Here is a 16,366-nt window from a genome sequence, read left to right as displayed (position 1 = left end):
TTTTAGTACCTGAATAGTGTAATTTCGCTTAGTCTCCTTCCGCCGCCGAGCAGTGTCAGCAGTGCGCAAGTAGCAGCATTACTGCATTTACTAGGCAATCTTGTATTTTAATAACCGTTTAAATTTTGTCGATTTGTTTGCGCTCTCTGTAGATTAGTTCAGACGTTCTTTGCAAAACAGTTTTTAGCATGGATAGGGACTGCAACTGCTGTGTTCGGATGCAGGCTGAGTTGGCATCCCTTCGCTCCCAGCTTCAGGCAGTGTTGGCTTCGGTCACACAGCTTGAGGCTGTTGCCAATGGGCATCACTGTGGGGGTCCGGATGGGGGTTTGTCGGGGACGGCCAGCTCGTCCCACGCATCCCCTGATCGGACTAAGACTGTGGTTGCCCGGGATACTGCCCGCATTGAGGCTAATCCCTCACCTGTGGTAGAGTGGGAGGTCGTTTCAAGGTGTGGCAGGGGGCGAAAGACATTCCGGAGGGCTGAACGGAAAGCCTCTCCAGTTTGTCTGACGAACCGGTTTCAGGCTCTGTCTCAGGCTGATACTGATCTTCGGCCTGACATGGCTGCTTGTCCTGTTCCAGAGGTTGCCCCTCAGTCTGCAAGATCCGGGCAGTCGCAGAGGGTGGGCTTACTGGTAGTTGGGAGCTCCAACGTCAGGCGCGTAATGGGGCCCCTTAGGGAAATGGCAGCAAGAGAGGGGAAGAAAACCAATGTGCACTCCGTGTGCATACCGGGGGGAGTCATTCCAGATGTGGAAAGGGTCCTTCCGGATGCCATGGAGGGTACAGGGTGCACCCATCTGCAGGTGGTCGCTCATGTCGGCACCAATGATGTGTGTCGCTATGGATCGGAGGAAATCCTCTCTGGCTTCCGGCGGCTATCTGATTTGGTGAAGACTGCCAGTCTCGCTAGCGGGATGAAAGCAGAGCTCACCATCTGCAGCATCGTCGACAGGACTGACTGCGGACCTTTGGTACAGAGCCGAGTGGAGGGTCTGAATCAGAGGCTGAGACGGTTCTGCGACCGTGTGGGCTGCAGATTCCTCGACTTGCGCCATAGGGTGGTGGGGTTTCGGGTTCCGCTGGATAGGTCAGGAGTCCACTACACGCAACAAGCGGCTACACGGGTAGCAGGGGTTGTGTGGCGTGGGCTGGGCGGTTTTTTAGGTTAGATGGCCTTGGGCAAGTACAGAAAGGGCAACAGCCTCAACGGGTGTGGGGCAAAGTCAGGACATGCGGGGACCAAGCAGCAATCGGTATTGTAATTGTCAACTGTCGAAGCTGCGTTGGTAAAGTACCGGAACTTCAAGCGCTGATAGAAAGCACCGAAGCTGAAATCGTTATAGGTACAGAAAGCTGGCTTAAGCCAGAGATAAATTCTGCCGAAATTTTTACAAAGGTACAGACGGTGTTTAGAAAGGATAGATTGCATGCAACCGGTGGTGGAGTGTTCGTCGCTGTTAGTAGTAGTTTATCCTGTAGTGAAGTAGAAGTGGATAGTTCCTGTGAATTATTATGGGTGGAGGTTACACTAAACAACCGAACTAGGTTAATAATTGGCTCCTTTTACCGACCTCCCGACTCAGCAGCATTAGTGGCAGAACAACTGAGAGAAAATTTGGAATACATTTCACATAAATTTTCTCAGCATGTTATAGTCTTAGGTGGAGATTTCAATTTACCAGATATAGACTGGGACACTCAGATGTTTAGGACGGGTGGTAGGGACAGAGCATCGAGTGACATTATACTGAGTGCACTATCCGAAAATTACCTCGAGCAATTAAACAGAGAACCGACTCGTGGAGATAACATCTTGGACCTACTGATAACTAACAGACCCAAACTTTTCGACTCTGTATGTACAGAACAGGGAATCAGTGATCATAAGGCCGTTGCAGCATCCCTGAATATGGAAGTTAATAGGAATATAAAAAAAGGGAGGAAGGGTTATCTGTTTAGCAAGAGTAATAGAAGGCAGATTTCAGACTACCTAACAGATCAAAACGAAAATTTCTGTTCCGACACTGACAATGTTGAGTGTTTATGGAAAAAGTTCAAGGCAATCGTAAAATGCGTTTTAGACAGGTACGTGCCGAGTAAAACTGTGAGGGACGGGAAAAACCCACCGTGGTACAACAACAAAGTTAGGAAACTACTGCGAAAGCAAAGAGAGCTCCACTCCAAGTTTAAACGCAGCCAAAACCTCTCAGACAAACAGAAGCTAAACGATGTCAAAGTTAGCGTAAGGAGGGCTATGCGTGAAGCGTTCATTGAATTCGAAAGTAAAATTCTATGTACTGACTTGACAGAAAATCCTAGGAAGTTCTGGTCTTACGTTAAATCAGTAAGTGGCTCGAAACAGCATATCCAGACACTACGGGATGATGATGGCATTGAAACAGAGGATGACACGCGTAAAGCTGAAATACTAAACACCTTTTTCCAAAGCTGTTTCACAGAGGAAGACCGCACTGCAGTTCCTTCTCTAAATCCTCGCACAAACGAAAAAATGGCTGACATAGAAATAAGTGTCCAAGGAATAGAAAAGCAACTGGAATCACTCAATAGAGGAAAGTCCACTGGACCTGACGGGATACCAATTCGATTCTACACAGAGTACGCGAAAGAACTTGGCCCCCTTCTAACAGCCGTGTACCGCAAGTCTCTAGAGGAACGGAGGGTTCCAAATGATTGGAAAAGAGCACAGATAGTCCCAGTCTTCAAGAAGGGTCGTCGAGCAGATGCGCAAAACTATAGACCTATATCTCTTACGTCGATCTCTTGTAGAATTTTAGAACATGTTTTTTGCTCGCGTATCATGTCATTTCTGGAAACCCAGAATCTACTATGTAGGAATCAACATGGATTCCGGAAACAGCGATCGTGTGAGACCCAACTCGCCTTATTTGTTCATGAGACCCAGAAAATATTAGATACAGGCTACCAGGTAGATGCTATTTTTCTTGACTTCCGGAAGGCGTTCGATACAGTTCCGCACTGTCGCCTGATAAACAAAGTAAGAGCCTACGGAATATCAGACCAGCTGTGTGGCTGGATTGAAGAGTTTTTAGCAAACAGAACACAGCATGTTGTTATCAATGGAGAGACGTCTACAGACGTTAAAGTAACCTCTGGCATGCCACAGGGGAGTGTTATGGGACCATTGCTTTTCACAATATATATAAATGACTTAGTAGATAGTGTCGGAAGTTCCATGCGGCTTTTCGCGGATGATGCTGTAGTATACAGAGAAGTTGCTGCATTAGAAAATTGTAGCGAAATACAGGAAGATCTGCAGCGGATAGGCACTTGGTGCAGGGAGTGGCAACTGACCCTTAACATAGACAAATGTAATGTATTGCGAATACATAGAAAGAAGGATCCTTTATTGTATGATTATATGATAGCGGAACAAACACTGGTAGCAGTTACTTCTGTAAAATATCTGGGAGTATGCGTACGGAACGATTTCAAGTGGAATGATCATATAAAATTAATTGTTGGTAAGGCGGGTACCAGGTTGAGATTCATTGGGAGAGTGCTTAGAAAATGTAGTCCATCAACAAAGGAGGTGGCTTACAAAACACTCGTTCGACCTATACTTGAGTATTGCTCATCAGTGTGGGATCCGTACCAGGTCGGGTTGACGGAGGAGATAGAAAAGATCCAAAGAAGAGCGGCGCGTTTCGTCACCGGGTTGTTTGGTAACCGTGATAGCGTTACGGAGATGTTTAATAAACTCAAGTGGCAGACTCTGCAAGAGAGGCGCTCTGCATCGCGGTGTAGCTTGCTGTCCAGGTTTCGAGAGGGTGCGTTTCTGGATGAGGTATCGAATATATTGCTTCCCCCTACTTATACCTCCCGAGGAGATCACGAATGTAAAATTAGAGAGATTAGAGCGCGCACGGAGGCTTTCAGACAGTCGTTCTTCCCGCGAACCATACGCGACTGGAACAGGAAAGGGAGGTAATGACAGTGGCACGTAAAGTGCCCTCCGCCACACACCGTTGGGTGGCTTGCGGAGTATCAATGTAGATGTAGATGTAGATGTTCTGATCTATTGCTTCCCTTTCAAATCCGGAAGACATAAACTTGTTTTCTTTCATTGCAGTTAGAAAATTATTTTTAATGGAAGTAGCCTTCATTAGCTCTTATTACGCTGATTTCTTTTCTTTAATTCCGGCTCGTGATGACCACAAACAAATTGTCATCACACTAGCGATTTTGTTCCACTGTGACCATCTTCAAATCTGATTAAAACAGAAGAAGCCTTATATAATCCCAAAATGGTTAAACCAAAGTGGCACAGTCAAATGATATAGAGAACGTCTAAAGCGATTCACATTATATTCTACTGGGACTGTGACATAGTTTACAGTACATTACTATTCGTTTTTGATATCATGTCTTTAGAAGATGCCACTTTGGCTTAAAAACATTGGGATAACACAGGCTTATTTTCTTAAATGGGGACTAATGGCAGAAAAGGATCTCTGAGAAGATAAGGCCCAGAACAGGTCATATAGATATATGATCAGAAATGCGTTTGAAGGGAGGTGGAGATAAAAGATGTTTGACAGTGTCAGCACAAGGAAGTTTGCCTGCCAACAGACTATCGTCTGGAACAGTTTGCACGACAGCTGCCATTATCTATATTAAGCCTTATTACCTGTGGACTTGCCTCCGGTGTTTCACTGCTCCATCATTGCGCAGACCACCCTGGTGCTGGTATTTCCGTCATTCATTCTGGCAGTATCATCCACTTTTACACCAGCCACCTGAAGGCTAAGGAAAATCCGCATGGTAAGGTGGCAGCCTCGATGTGTGATCGGGGATTATTGGTGACTGCCTTGTGGGACCAGTCACCCTGCTAGAGCGCCTCACGTGCATTGCTTATCTGCAGTCCCTTTTCGAAGACGTGGGTGGTGCAGCTCCTACATGATGATGCTCCATCTCATTGTCGTCTAAAGTGTGAAGCTACAACACTGTACAGACGGGACATTTGCATTTGTCTGGTGTGTTCTCATGTGTGCTGTTACTGAAAGCTTCACTATCAAAGATCTTTTGAAATGCGGGAAGCACTTTGAATGCCGTCTTCATAAAAAAATTAGAACATATTCATCATCGTCATCTTCACCAGTCCGGTAAAAATGGTATGAAATGTTATTGATATTATAAACCATGGTGAATGGCAGTAGGGAGCCCTGTGTAAATTGTATGTCTCTCTTTATTAACTCGGTGACAGTTTTTAATGGATTATGAATGTTTCTGGGTTGTCTGGATTGTGTGTAAACGTGCAGCGCATTGGACTTGAGGCAGAGTAACAGGAAATGATTCGGCAGAGCAGGTGTAAGACTCTTGGGAGTGAGGTCGGCCCATAATTCACAGGGGCTGTAGACTCTCCTCCCACACGACTCCTTGCGGCTAAGGGTGGTACGGCGCCGTGTGTAGGAGCTAGGGTCGCTTCCCATATTTTCTGACTTCTTTTGAAGATAAACCTCTGCCACTTGTAGAAAGTGAGGGACTCACGAAACAAACTCTTGTCTTCACAGAAGTCTTCTCTGAATTTCTTCAAACTGTTGCGGGACTATTGACATTGGCGGGAGAACGTGCAGTTGGATATGTATGGCTCTAAGCACTGTGGGACTTTTAACATCTGAGGTCATCAGTCCCCTAGACTTAGAACTACTTAAACCTAGCTAACCTAAGGACGTCACACACATCCATGCCCGAGGAAGGATTCGAACCTGCAACCGTAGCAGCAGCGCGGCTCTGCACTAAAGAGCCTAGAACCACTCGGCCACAGCGGTCGGCCGTGCTGCTGGCATAAAGATGCTTGGAAGTAAGATCGCAGCACTGAAATGAATGCTTTTTGGTAGAAAGGAAGAGTTTCATGTTGTCATTCGAGGTTGAGAGAGAAAGACTATTTTTGGCGGAATGCTCCGTTGGAGGGAATCCTCGTGCTTGGACTGAACTGGTTCGTAATTTTGCGAGTGGCGAGATGCACCTTTTGATGGCATGCAATAAACAAGGTGTAAGTGAGCGTCGCGAGGACAAGCAGATCGTGGTAGGACGCGAGAAGTTCCACGTTGAATTGGGGTCAGGACGCCGTTGTGTCCTAATCGACTTGGCGTAGCAGCGCGGTAGAGGCTGCCACATCTTGGAGCCCTGATGATTCCTCCTTTCTGAAGATGCCAGCACATTTGCAGTGCACAGCTCTGCACCACTGTCATACTTACAGTCAGCAGCACCAGCAGCGTAGTTTGATTAGATTTCACACTCGTGGAATCCAGGACGACCGCCTGTCTCGTCTCCTTTTCCTCTTAATAAATGTGTGGACTTCTGTGTTTTAATCACCAACATCCAGACTGACAACAATTTGTGATTCTTGCTTGATTGGAAATGTTGTTGTTGTGGTCTTCAGTCCAGAACTGGTTTGATGCAGCCCTCCGTGCTACTCTACCCTGTGCAAGCTTCTTCATCTCCCAGTACCTACTGCAACCTACATCATTCTGAATCTCTTTAGTGTATTCATCTCTTGGCCCCCCTCTACGATTTTTACCCTCCACGCTGCCCTCCAGTACTAAATTGGTAATCCCTTGATGCCTCAGAATATGCCCTACCAACCGATCCCTTCTTCTAGTCAAGTTCCGCCACAAATTTCTCTTCTCTCCAGTTCTATTCAATACCTCCTCATTAGTTACGTGATCTACCCATCTAATCTTCAGCATTCTTCTGTAGCACCACATTTCAAAAGATTCTATTCTCCTCTTGTCTAAACTATTTATCGTCCACGTTTCACTCCCATACATGGCTACACTCCACACAAATACTTTCAGGAACGACATCCTGACACTTAAATCTATACTCGATGTTAACAAATTTCTCTTCTTCAGAAACACTTTCCTTGCCATTGCCAGTCTACATTTTTTATTCTCTCTACTTCGACCATCATCAGTTATTTTGCTCTCCAAATAGCAAAACTCATTTACTACATTAAGCGTCTCATTTCCTAATCTAATTCCCGCAGCATCGCCCGATTTAATTCGACTACATTCCATTATCCTCGTTTTGCTTTTGTTGATGTTTATCTTATATCCTCCTTTCAAGACACTGTCCATTCCGTTCAGCTGCTCTTCCAGGTCCTTTGCTGTCTCTGACAGAATTACAATGTCATCAGCGAACCTCAAAGTTTTTATTTCTTCTCCATGGATTTTAATTCCTAGTCCGAATTTTTCTTTTGCTGTTCTTTGATTGGAAATAAAGAAAGAAATTCCTCACTTCCTGGAGCACTGTCCTCATTCGTGATTATGTCTCATCTTGCATCACCTTGATGTTGGCAGTAAAGCAGATTGTGACAATGTGTTACGCATTGGCCGCCTCCGTCGCAGCGCTAGCAGAAGAGCAGGGGCGGGTGCCAGCATTGCTCACAAGGGAACCACCCCATCGCACCCCCTTCAGATTTAGTCATAAGTTGGCACAGTGGATAGGCCTTGAAAAACTGAACACAGATCAATCGAGAAAACAGGAAGAAGTTGTGTGCAACTATGAAAAACTAAGCAAAATATACAAACTGAGTAGTCCATGCACAAGATAGGCAACATCATGGACATTGTAAGGGCAGGAGCGCCGTGGTCCCGTGGTTAGCGTGAGCAGCTGCGTAACGAGAGGTCTTTGGTTCAAGTCTTCCCTCGAGTGAAAAGATAACTTTCTTTATTTTGGCAAAGTTATGATCTGTCCGTTCGTTCATTGACGTCTCTATTCACTGGTATAAGTTTAGTGTCTGTGTTTTGCGACCGCACCGCAAAACTGTGCGATTAGTAGACGAAAGGACGTGCCTCTCCAATGGGAACCGAAACCATTAGTTATTGAAGACGCGAGCTATATTTGCTGGATTCATATTGCCCACGGAATACATCTCACGTATTTAATGCACTCTCGTCCAAAGTAGCGAACAATCAACTGCCAGCCAGGGAGCCTCGTTAGCAGGAATACTCTCTCTTCCGTGCGGTGTAGTCGACTGACGTCGTGTGTTTCGATGTTTGTTTAGGTGTAGCGTCCCCATGCTACGACGCAGTTACCTCGCATCGGACGGACGGGCAGACAGATAATAATTGTCTGAAAATAAAAAGTTAAACTTTTCACTCGAGGAAATACTTGAACCAAAGACCTCTCGTTCCGCAGCTGCTCACGCTAACCACGGGACTACGGCGCTCCTAAACTCAGACAATCCTTGATGTTGCGTATCATGTTCATGGACTACTCAGTTTGTATATTTTGCTCATTTTTTCACAGTTCCACACAACTTCTTCCTGTTTTCTCGATTGATCTGTGTTCAGTTTTTCAAGGTCTATCCACTGTGCCAACTTATAACTAAATCTCAGGGGGTGCGATGGGGAGGTTCCCTTGTTAGTACACTCCCTAGACTGCAGCGGCACATTTCCGCGTACGTCTGAAGTAGGCCGCCCGCTCCTAGTTAGCGCTCTACGCCGGCGTGGCCGTCGGGGCCCGGTCCAGCCCCGCGCTTGGAGGCTGCATTAGGCGCGCCGTGTTTTCCTAAACACAACGCAGGGCCCCCGCTGCGACTCAGCCCTCCGCATCTCCCTATTACAACCAGATTACGGGCCATTGTCGGCCCCCGCCTGTTACATGGGGCGGGGAGGGGGGGGGGGGGTGGCGCGGCTGATCCCTGCCGGACGGAGGGGCGCCGCCGCTGACTCAACACACTCGATATGAGCATTAATTACAACGAGCAACACTTGGTCGCGCAGCCTCGCCGGCCTGGCGACCCGCCCCTAATGGGGCAAATTGATCTGCTGGTGCGCCGCCGCCGGCACTGCTGAACTCCCCTGCCCGCCTCTCCCCTCCTCCACGACTGATAGCCCCGGGTCCTGCGTGGCACCTCAACGAGTACAAGTGGGTGCTCGCCGTACATTCCTGGACAACACGCTACCTGAAATACCTGGCATTGAACTCAGGAATGATTCTGACTTGACCACCTGCACCATCTCGTGAAAATCATCCGAACTCCTATTAGTGGACAATGATATGGGAAGCGTTCACCTTTCGCCTTTAGTTTAGTTTAGTTTACTTTAGTTAGTTACGTGTTCCATTGATCAATAGTACGGAAAACCGTTATGATGTGGAACGTGTCAAATGTACAAGAAATGCGCACAGGAAACAAGTTTTTTTTCTTTTTCTTTTGTTTACATTATAGTGTTATACCAAAATATTTATATTATCTATCCCATTCCCTTAAATGACACAAAATGCATATACACCACTGGCCATTAAAATTGCTACACCACGAATATGAGGTGCTACAGACGCGAAATTTAACCTACAGGAAGAAGATGCTGTGATATGCAAATGATCAGCTTTTCAGAGCATTCACACGAGGTTGGCACCGGTGGCGTCACCTACAACGTGCTGACATGAGGAAAGTTTCCAACCGATTTCTCATACACAAACAGCAGTTGACCAGCGTTGCTTGGTGAAACGTCGTTGTGATGCCTCGTGTAAGGAGGAGAACTGCGTACCATCACGTTTCCGACTTTGATAAAGATCGGTTTATAGCCTATCGCGATTGCGGTTTATCGTATCGCGACATTGCTGCTCGCGTTGGTCGACATCCAATGACTGTTAGCAGAACATGGAATCTGTGGGTTCAGGAGGGTAATACGGAAAGCCTTGCTGGATCCCAACGGCCTCGTATCACTAACAGTCGAGATGACAGGCATCTTATCCGCATGACTGTAACGGATCGTGCAGCCACGTCTCGATCCCTGAGTCAACAGATGGGGACGTTTGCAAGACTACAACCATCTGCACGAACATTTCGACGACGTTTGCAGCAGCATGGACTATCAGCTCGAAGACCATGGCTGCGGTTACCCTTGACGCTGCATCACAGACAGGAGTGCCTGCGATGGTGTACTCATCGACGAACCTGGGTGCACGAATGGCAAAACGTCGTTTTTTCGGATGAATCCAGGTTCCGTTTACAGCATCAAGATGGTCGCATCCGTGTTTGGCGACATCGTGGTGAACGCACATTGGAAGCGTGTATTCGTCATCGCCGTACTGGCGTATCACCCGGCTTGATGCTATGGGGTGCCATTGGTTACACGTCTCGGTCACCTCTTGTTCGCATTGACGGCGCTTTGAAACGTGGACGTTACATTTCAGATGTGTTACGACCCGAGGCTGTAACCTTCATTCGATCCCTGCGAAACCCTACATTTCAGCAGGATAATGCACGACCGCATGTTGCAGGTCCTGCACGGGCCTTTCTGGATACAGAAAATGTTCCACTGCTGCCCTGGCCAGCACATTCTCCAGATCTCTCACCAACTGAAAATGTCTGGTCAATGGTGGCCGAGCAACTGGCTCGTCACAATACGCCAGTCACTACTCTTGATGAACTATGGTATCGTGTTGATTAGATTAGATTAGATTTACTTTCATTCCAATTGATCCGTAGTGAAGAGGTCCTCCAGGATGTGGAACATGTCAGAAAAACAACAATACATGACAAATATTTACAACTAAAGCTGCATGGGAAGCTGTACCTATACACGCCATCGAAGCTCTGTTTGAGTCAATGCCCAGGCGTATCAAGGTCGTTATTACGGCCGGAGGTGGTTGTACTGGGTACTGATTTCTCAGGATCTATGCACCCAAATTGCATGAAAATGTAATCACATGTCAGTTCCAGTGTAATATAATTGTCCAATGAATACCCGTTTATCATCTGCATTTCTTCTTGGTGTAGCAATTTTAATGGCCAGTAGTGTATTATGTCTCCAGATTTATTTACTCATATTCAAGAATTCATCTATGGTATAGAAGGAGTTGTCAAGGAGGTATGATTTCAATTTGTTTTTGAAACTGTTACTGCTGTCTGTCAGACATTTTATTTCATCTGGTAATTTATCAAAAAAATGTATTGCAGCATAATTTACCCCTTTCTGTGCCAAAGATAGGTTAAATAAAGGATAGTGTAGATCTTTCATTCTTCTGGTATTGTAACCATGAATGTCGCTGTTGTATATAAACTGGTCCATGTTGTTGCGAAAAAATTTCATTACTGAGTAAATGTACTGTGAAGCAGTTGTAAGAATTCCTAACCTTTTAAACAGATGCCTACAAGATGTGCGACTATGAACTCCACACATCATTCTAACTACTTTCTTTTGAGCAGTGAATACCTTTTGCCTAAGTGTTGAGTTGCCCCACGATATTATTCCGTATGACATCAGAGAGTGGAAGTATGCAAAGTATGTTAGCTTACTGATTTCTACATCCTCAAAATTGGCGATTATTCTGATTGCAAAAGTTGCTGAACCTAGTCACTTTAGGAGATCCAAAATATGAATTTTCCAATTAAGATTCTCATCTATATGTACACCCAAAAACTTAGTATGCCCTACCCTGGCTACTGACTTCTTTTGATGTGTTATGTTTATTGAAGGATTTATACTTTTTTGCAGCAGAAAATTAGATGTACCGTGTTTTTTCAAAGTTCAGAGCAAGCCCATTCGCAGAAAACCAATTAATAACTTTTCGAAAGACCTTATTTGTATCACTTTCTACCATCAGCAAACAGTGTCAGTTCAGCATCTTGTTTCACATAAGAAGGGAGGTCATTCACATATATCAAGAATAGGAGGTGACCCGTGATCGAACCTTGTGGAATTAAGGCCTTAACTCTACTGGAGACACGTTGAGTGAGGTGTGGGAATGTCAGTGGAGGACGAGAGCCCATTCTTCCCCAAGGGCCAGAGAAGGTAGGACGCTGGGATCTGGAGCGAAGTCGACGTTCTAGCACGAAGCAAAGCAGTTCCACTGGGCTGAGGATCTATTCTGGGGAAGTCAGTCCATTCCAAGAATGTTACTGTCCACAAATCCTTGCCTCACAGATACTGCTTTATGACAGGATCCGTTGTCATGTGATACAGTCATCATCATCGAGTTGTCCCTCTACTGTACACGGTACCCAGTGATGTACAATGTGTTCACATTCTTCTACATTTACCGTTTTCTCAAGCGCAATGATAGGACCAAACCATAACCACAGAAAAAGGTCCTCACACCGTACCACCACCTCCTCGTTACCCCTGTATCGTACTGGGCCCATTGGGGGTGAATGACACATGGTGACAATTCGTGGGGCCCAATGCAAATACTGTTAACAGTTACAAAGAACGTTATTGATCTTGGTAAATGACGTAGTGAGACACGCACACCTCTCATCTCTGGGGCTGATGAACAGGCGGCGGTTTCCTCCTGTGCTGCTGTACCGGCATCTCAAGCCGCTGAGGCCGGCAGCCTGTAGGCCATGCGCGTTGTCGTCAGTGGCACGTCATGTTGTCATGTGTAAGTCTGCAGGCTTTCGTGGCCGTTGTCACTGAAGTTAAAATCTTCTGGGTTATTAGGCCGCGTCATGTTTCTTCTAAAATGTTCGATGTTTCGACCCCTCTGCTGGGATATTCCTCAGGATCTTTTGGTGTCCACTACTGCTGGAACACTGTCAGTGATGATTTTTTTTTCCTTTACTGTATTTCGATTCCCCTCGAAGGGGGCGGGCTAGCAGCAGCTTATTACGCTGCTCTGCAGCCTACAGACTTTTTAATATGTAAGGAGAAGTTAAGAAACAATAAAAGCAGGCGATAAAACGGGACTTAAATTGCAAAACGGCGGAAAGCTGGGGAAAGTTGAAACATAAAGCAAAGGGTTGGCAAAGCTAATAAAATACACAGGAAGCAGACAGGTAACATAGTAGACAGACAATTAAAAAACATGGCGACCGTCTGGTTTCTGTTCGCAAGAGATATAAAACACACCCAGTGACAGTATGATGACCGTTCACAACTCTTCGCAAAAGACACACAACACTGAACACCCACTGTAAACATTGCACTAAAATGTCAGCACAAAGAGGACACACCATAGTCTAGGGCAGATGGGCGGGGGGGTGGACCTGGATGATAGATGAGGGGGAAAACAAGGAGGGAGGAGAGGAAAACGAAAGTGGGGGAACCAAAGGAGGGAGCGGACCCATAAGGGGGGGAAGAGGGAGGGGCAGGGCAGACGCGAGAGGGAATGGGAAACAGCAGAGGAGGGAGATGCAAAAGGACTCGGGGAGAGAAGGGGGGAAGAGAGAGGGCAGGTGGGGAAAAAGGAGGATGGAAGGGGGGGAGAGGGAGCCCAAGAAAAGGATGGAGGAAAGGAGGGGGGGGAGGATCAGAGTTGATAGGAAGGATAAGTGGAGGGAGAGAGGGCATCATCCGGGAGGGGGAGTTGATTGAAGCCACCTTGGGAAAGGAGATGAAGGGTGTAGAGATGGAGGGTAGGGGGGACACAAGAGTAAAGGCGTGGCAGAGGGCGGGGATGGGAGAGGAGAGGAGCAACCAGGGGGTGAGGGGGATCAAGGCGGCGGGAGGTGTAGAGTATGCGGATATGTTCGAGGAATAGGAGCAGATGGGGGAAAGGAATGAGGTCATATCGGAGATGAGTGTCGCGTCCACTTATAAAGGAGGAGTTTTCTGGCATTCATGCTGGAGAAGTTATTGTATTGGTTAAAATTCATATGGCTACCATTGGTGGGCCATAGTCATAGGCCAATATTCCCGCTCTGATGCGAAAGAAGGGGCGTTGGTCGCTTATCTCCTGTGGATACCATTGGCGGTCCATCGTCATTGACTAGAAAGGCCTATTTCACACTTATGCTGGAGAAGGGTTATCGGTTGAAATGCCTGCTACCGCTATTGGTTGGTCGTCATCAGTGGCTAGATTCGAAACGGACAGAGCAAGAGAGGGGGAATGTTTACCAAAAATATTATTGTCCGCCGATGTGATTTGCAGCACGTTGTTTAAGCCGCTCACACACCGCGGCCGCGTATTTACTTCCCTGATGGCGGGGAGCCACGATGACGGAAGCCTATAGCCGTCCTCTCTATTGAAATTAGATGCATTCTTGGAAATTTCAACCGTTTCTCGGACCTTTCTTCTGTAAATGTTTGTTTCTTTAGCCAGTACACGTACGTTATTAAAATCGATTTCAGTGCCACAGTTCTCGTGATGTTCCGCTACTGCCGATTTTGCACTTTGTTCTAGCCGCATGTGCCGTTCTTGTTCCTTAATGCTTTCTTTAACAGTTCTTCCCGTTTCGCCTATATACACTTTTCCGCAGCCACATGACACTTGATAGACGCCCGCATTGTGGAGGTATCCAGGTGCATTCGTTTTCCGTCGGAAAAAGCCTTTTATTTTGTTTTTACTAAAGAAAGATGTCTGAATACTATTTTTCTTTAAAATTCTGCTTATGCGGTCAGTGACCCCAAAAACGAACGGTAACCTGACGCCCCTTCTTCTTCATCAGAGGGGGAATATTGGCCATTGACTATGGCCTACCAGTGGTAGTCATACGAATTTTAACCAATACAATCACTTCTCCAGCACGAATGCCAGAAAACTGCCCCTTTATAAGTGGACGCGACACTCGTCTCTGGCAGTTTTCCAGCAGTAGAGGACACCAAAATATCCTGAGGAAAATCCCAGCAGAGGGGTCGAAACGTCTAACATTTTAGAAGAAACATGACCGGCCTAATAACCCAGAAGATTTTAACTCCATGTTGTAATGTGGTCTTGCCCCACTCAGCCTTCGCCTCCTCACATGGCCGAGGTGGCGGCGAGAGGAGACTTACGTGCACTGCTTCCCTCAGTGTTGTGTAAGCCCGGTGTTCCTTCGCCCTACTCGCGTCACCGCAACAGAATGTGAAGACGGCTGTGCATCGGGTACGGTTCGCTGCCCTCAGACAGTAGTTGGCTGGCGGCTGGTATCGTAGCACAGAGCCCAGCCAGGAAACTATCGTCAGAGTCGGCCGGTGCAGATGTAGATCGACAGGTCTGAGACACCAAGTCCCATAAAGGGCATAGTGCAGACGTCAGGCGCAGCCTGGTGTCGAACCCATGGCTGCAGCTGGCGCAGCCCAGTCGTCTAGGTTTCTGGCATCACTCTGGTCTCGTGGTGGTACTTCTGGCTTTTAGCGTCGAGAAGCGATCCCTGTCTTAAAATCAGATTTATTTCTATGCCTCAAATGCCCCGCCGGCCGCGGTGGTCTCGCGGTTCTAGGCGCTCAGTCAGGAACCGCGCGGCTGCTACGGTCACAGGTTCAAATCCTGCCTCGGGCATGGATGTGTGTGATGTCCTTAGGTTAGTTAGGTTTAATTAGTTCTAAGTTCTAGGGGACTGATGACCACAGATGTTAAGTCCCATAGTGCTCAGAGCCATTTGAACCATTTTGAACCTCAAATGCCAAATTGTTTCACCCCCGCACCAAGTCACGTTGCCAAAACGAGAGACTTGTCCTGATGTGATGACACTGCCCCACCTTCTGCATGGTTTATGGCTGTGCAGTGCTATTTACCACTGTGCAACCCACCAGTGTGTCTCTTCCTGTTACATACATCTCGCCAAACTTGCAGCTACAGACAAGCGGCTGTTAAGGGGCTCCGGAACGCCCTATACTTGCAATGTTAAAATAACGCTTATAAATTACATCTTTCCTCACAAAGTATTTGAGGTAGGAAGTTGAACTTTTTACAGATTATTTATTGGAATATGGGCTACAACTTAACACAGGGATTTTACAAAATTTTAGTTCAGTTATTAAAGATGATTTTTTTTTCAATTGTAATGAAAATTCACAACATTTTTTTGCAATTTTTTATTTATATATTCAAAAATATACAGTTTTTTGGAAAAAGGCTGTGTTAAATTATGCAGAAGGTACTGTGTAACATTTACTGAAAGTTTGAAACAAATATGTTTGGAAGATCCTTAGAAAACATGTAATTAGTATGAGAAAATAAAAGTTTTGGGAATCGAGCGACAAAGATTGGATTAACTTTTTAGTGCATTCCAGGTCCATAGGATGGATTATCTTCATCCTCTGCAAACTCCTCCTCCAGCTTCCTCTTGTTCCTCCTCCTGTTTACTCTTGCTTGTATTTCTAGACTCTTTACAGCCCTGTCTGCAGCCCGAAGGCGTTCCTTGTCTAAAGCAAGCATCGCTCGTTGTTGTGTTCGTAGATTTTGCTACCATTTTCTTCAGTTGCAGTTACTGCAACACTGTTCCAAAAGGTGGTCACGTATGAACACTTATCACATTTCAGTTGTATTTCACTAGCAAGTCCTACGTGCTTTATTATGGAGAGCCAGACCAACTTCACTACAATGAATACATCTTACACAGTTTGAAAAAATTCCTTTGAGAACCGACATATCAAATATTTCATTCACATCCGATTCGCCCATAAAACATTCATAGTTTTCACTCATTGAACCAAGCTTCTTC

Source organism: Schistocerca americana, chromosome 3, assembly GCF_021461395.2.
Source record: "Schistocerca americana isolate TAMUIC-IGC-003095 chromosome 3, iqSchAmer2.1, whole genome shotgun sequence".
Lineage (NCBI taxonomy): Eukaryota > Metazoa > Arthropoda > Insecta > Orthoptera > Acrididae > Schistocerca > Schistocerca americana.
The sequence above is the reverse complement of the archived record's forward strand: the minus strand, read 5'-3'. Positions refer to the sequence as shown.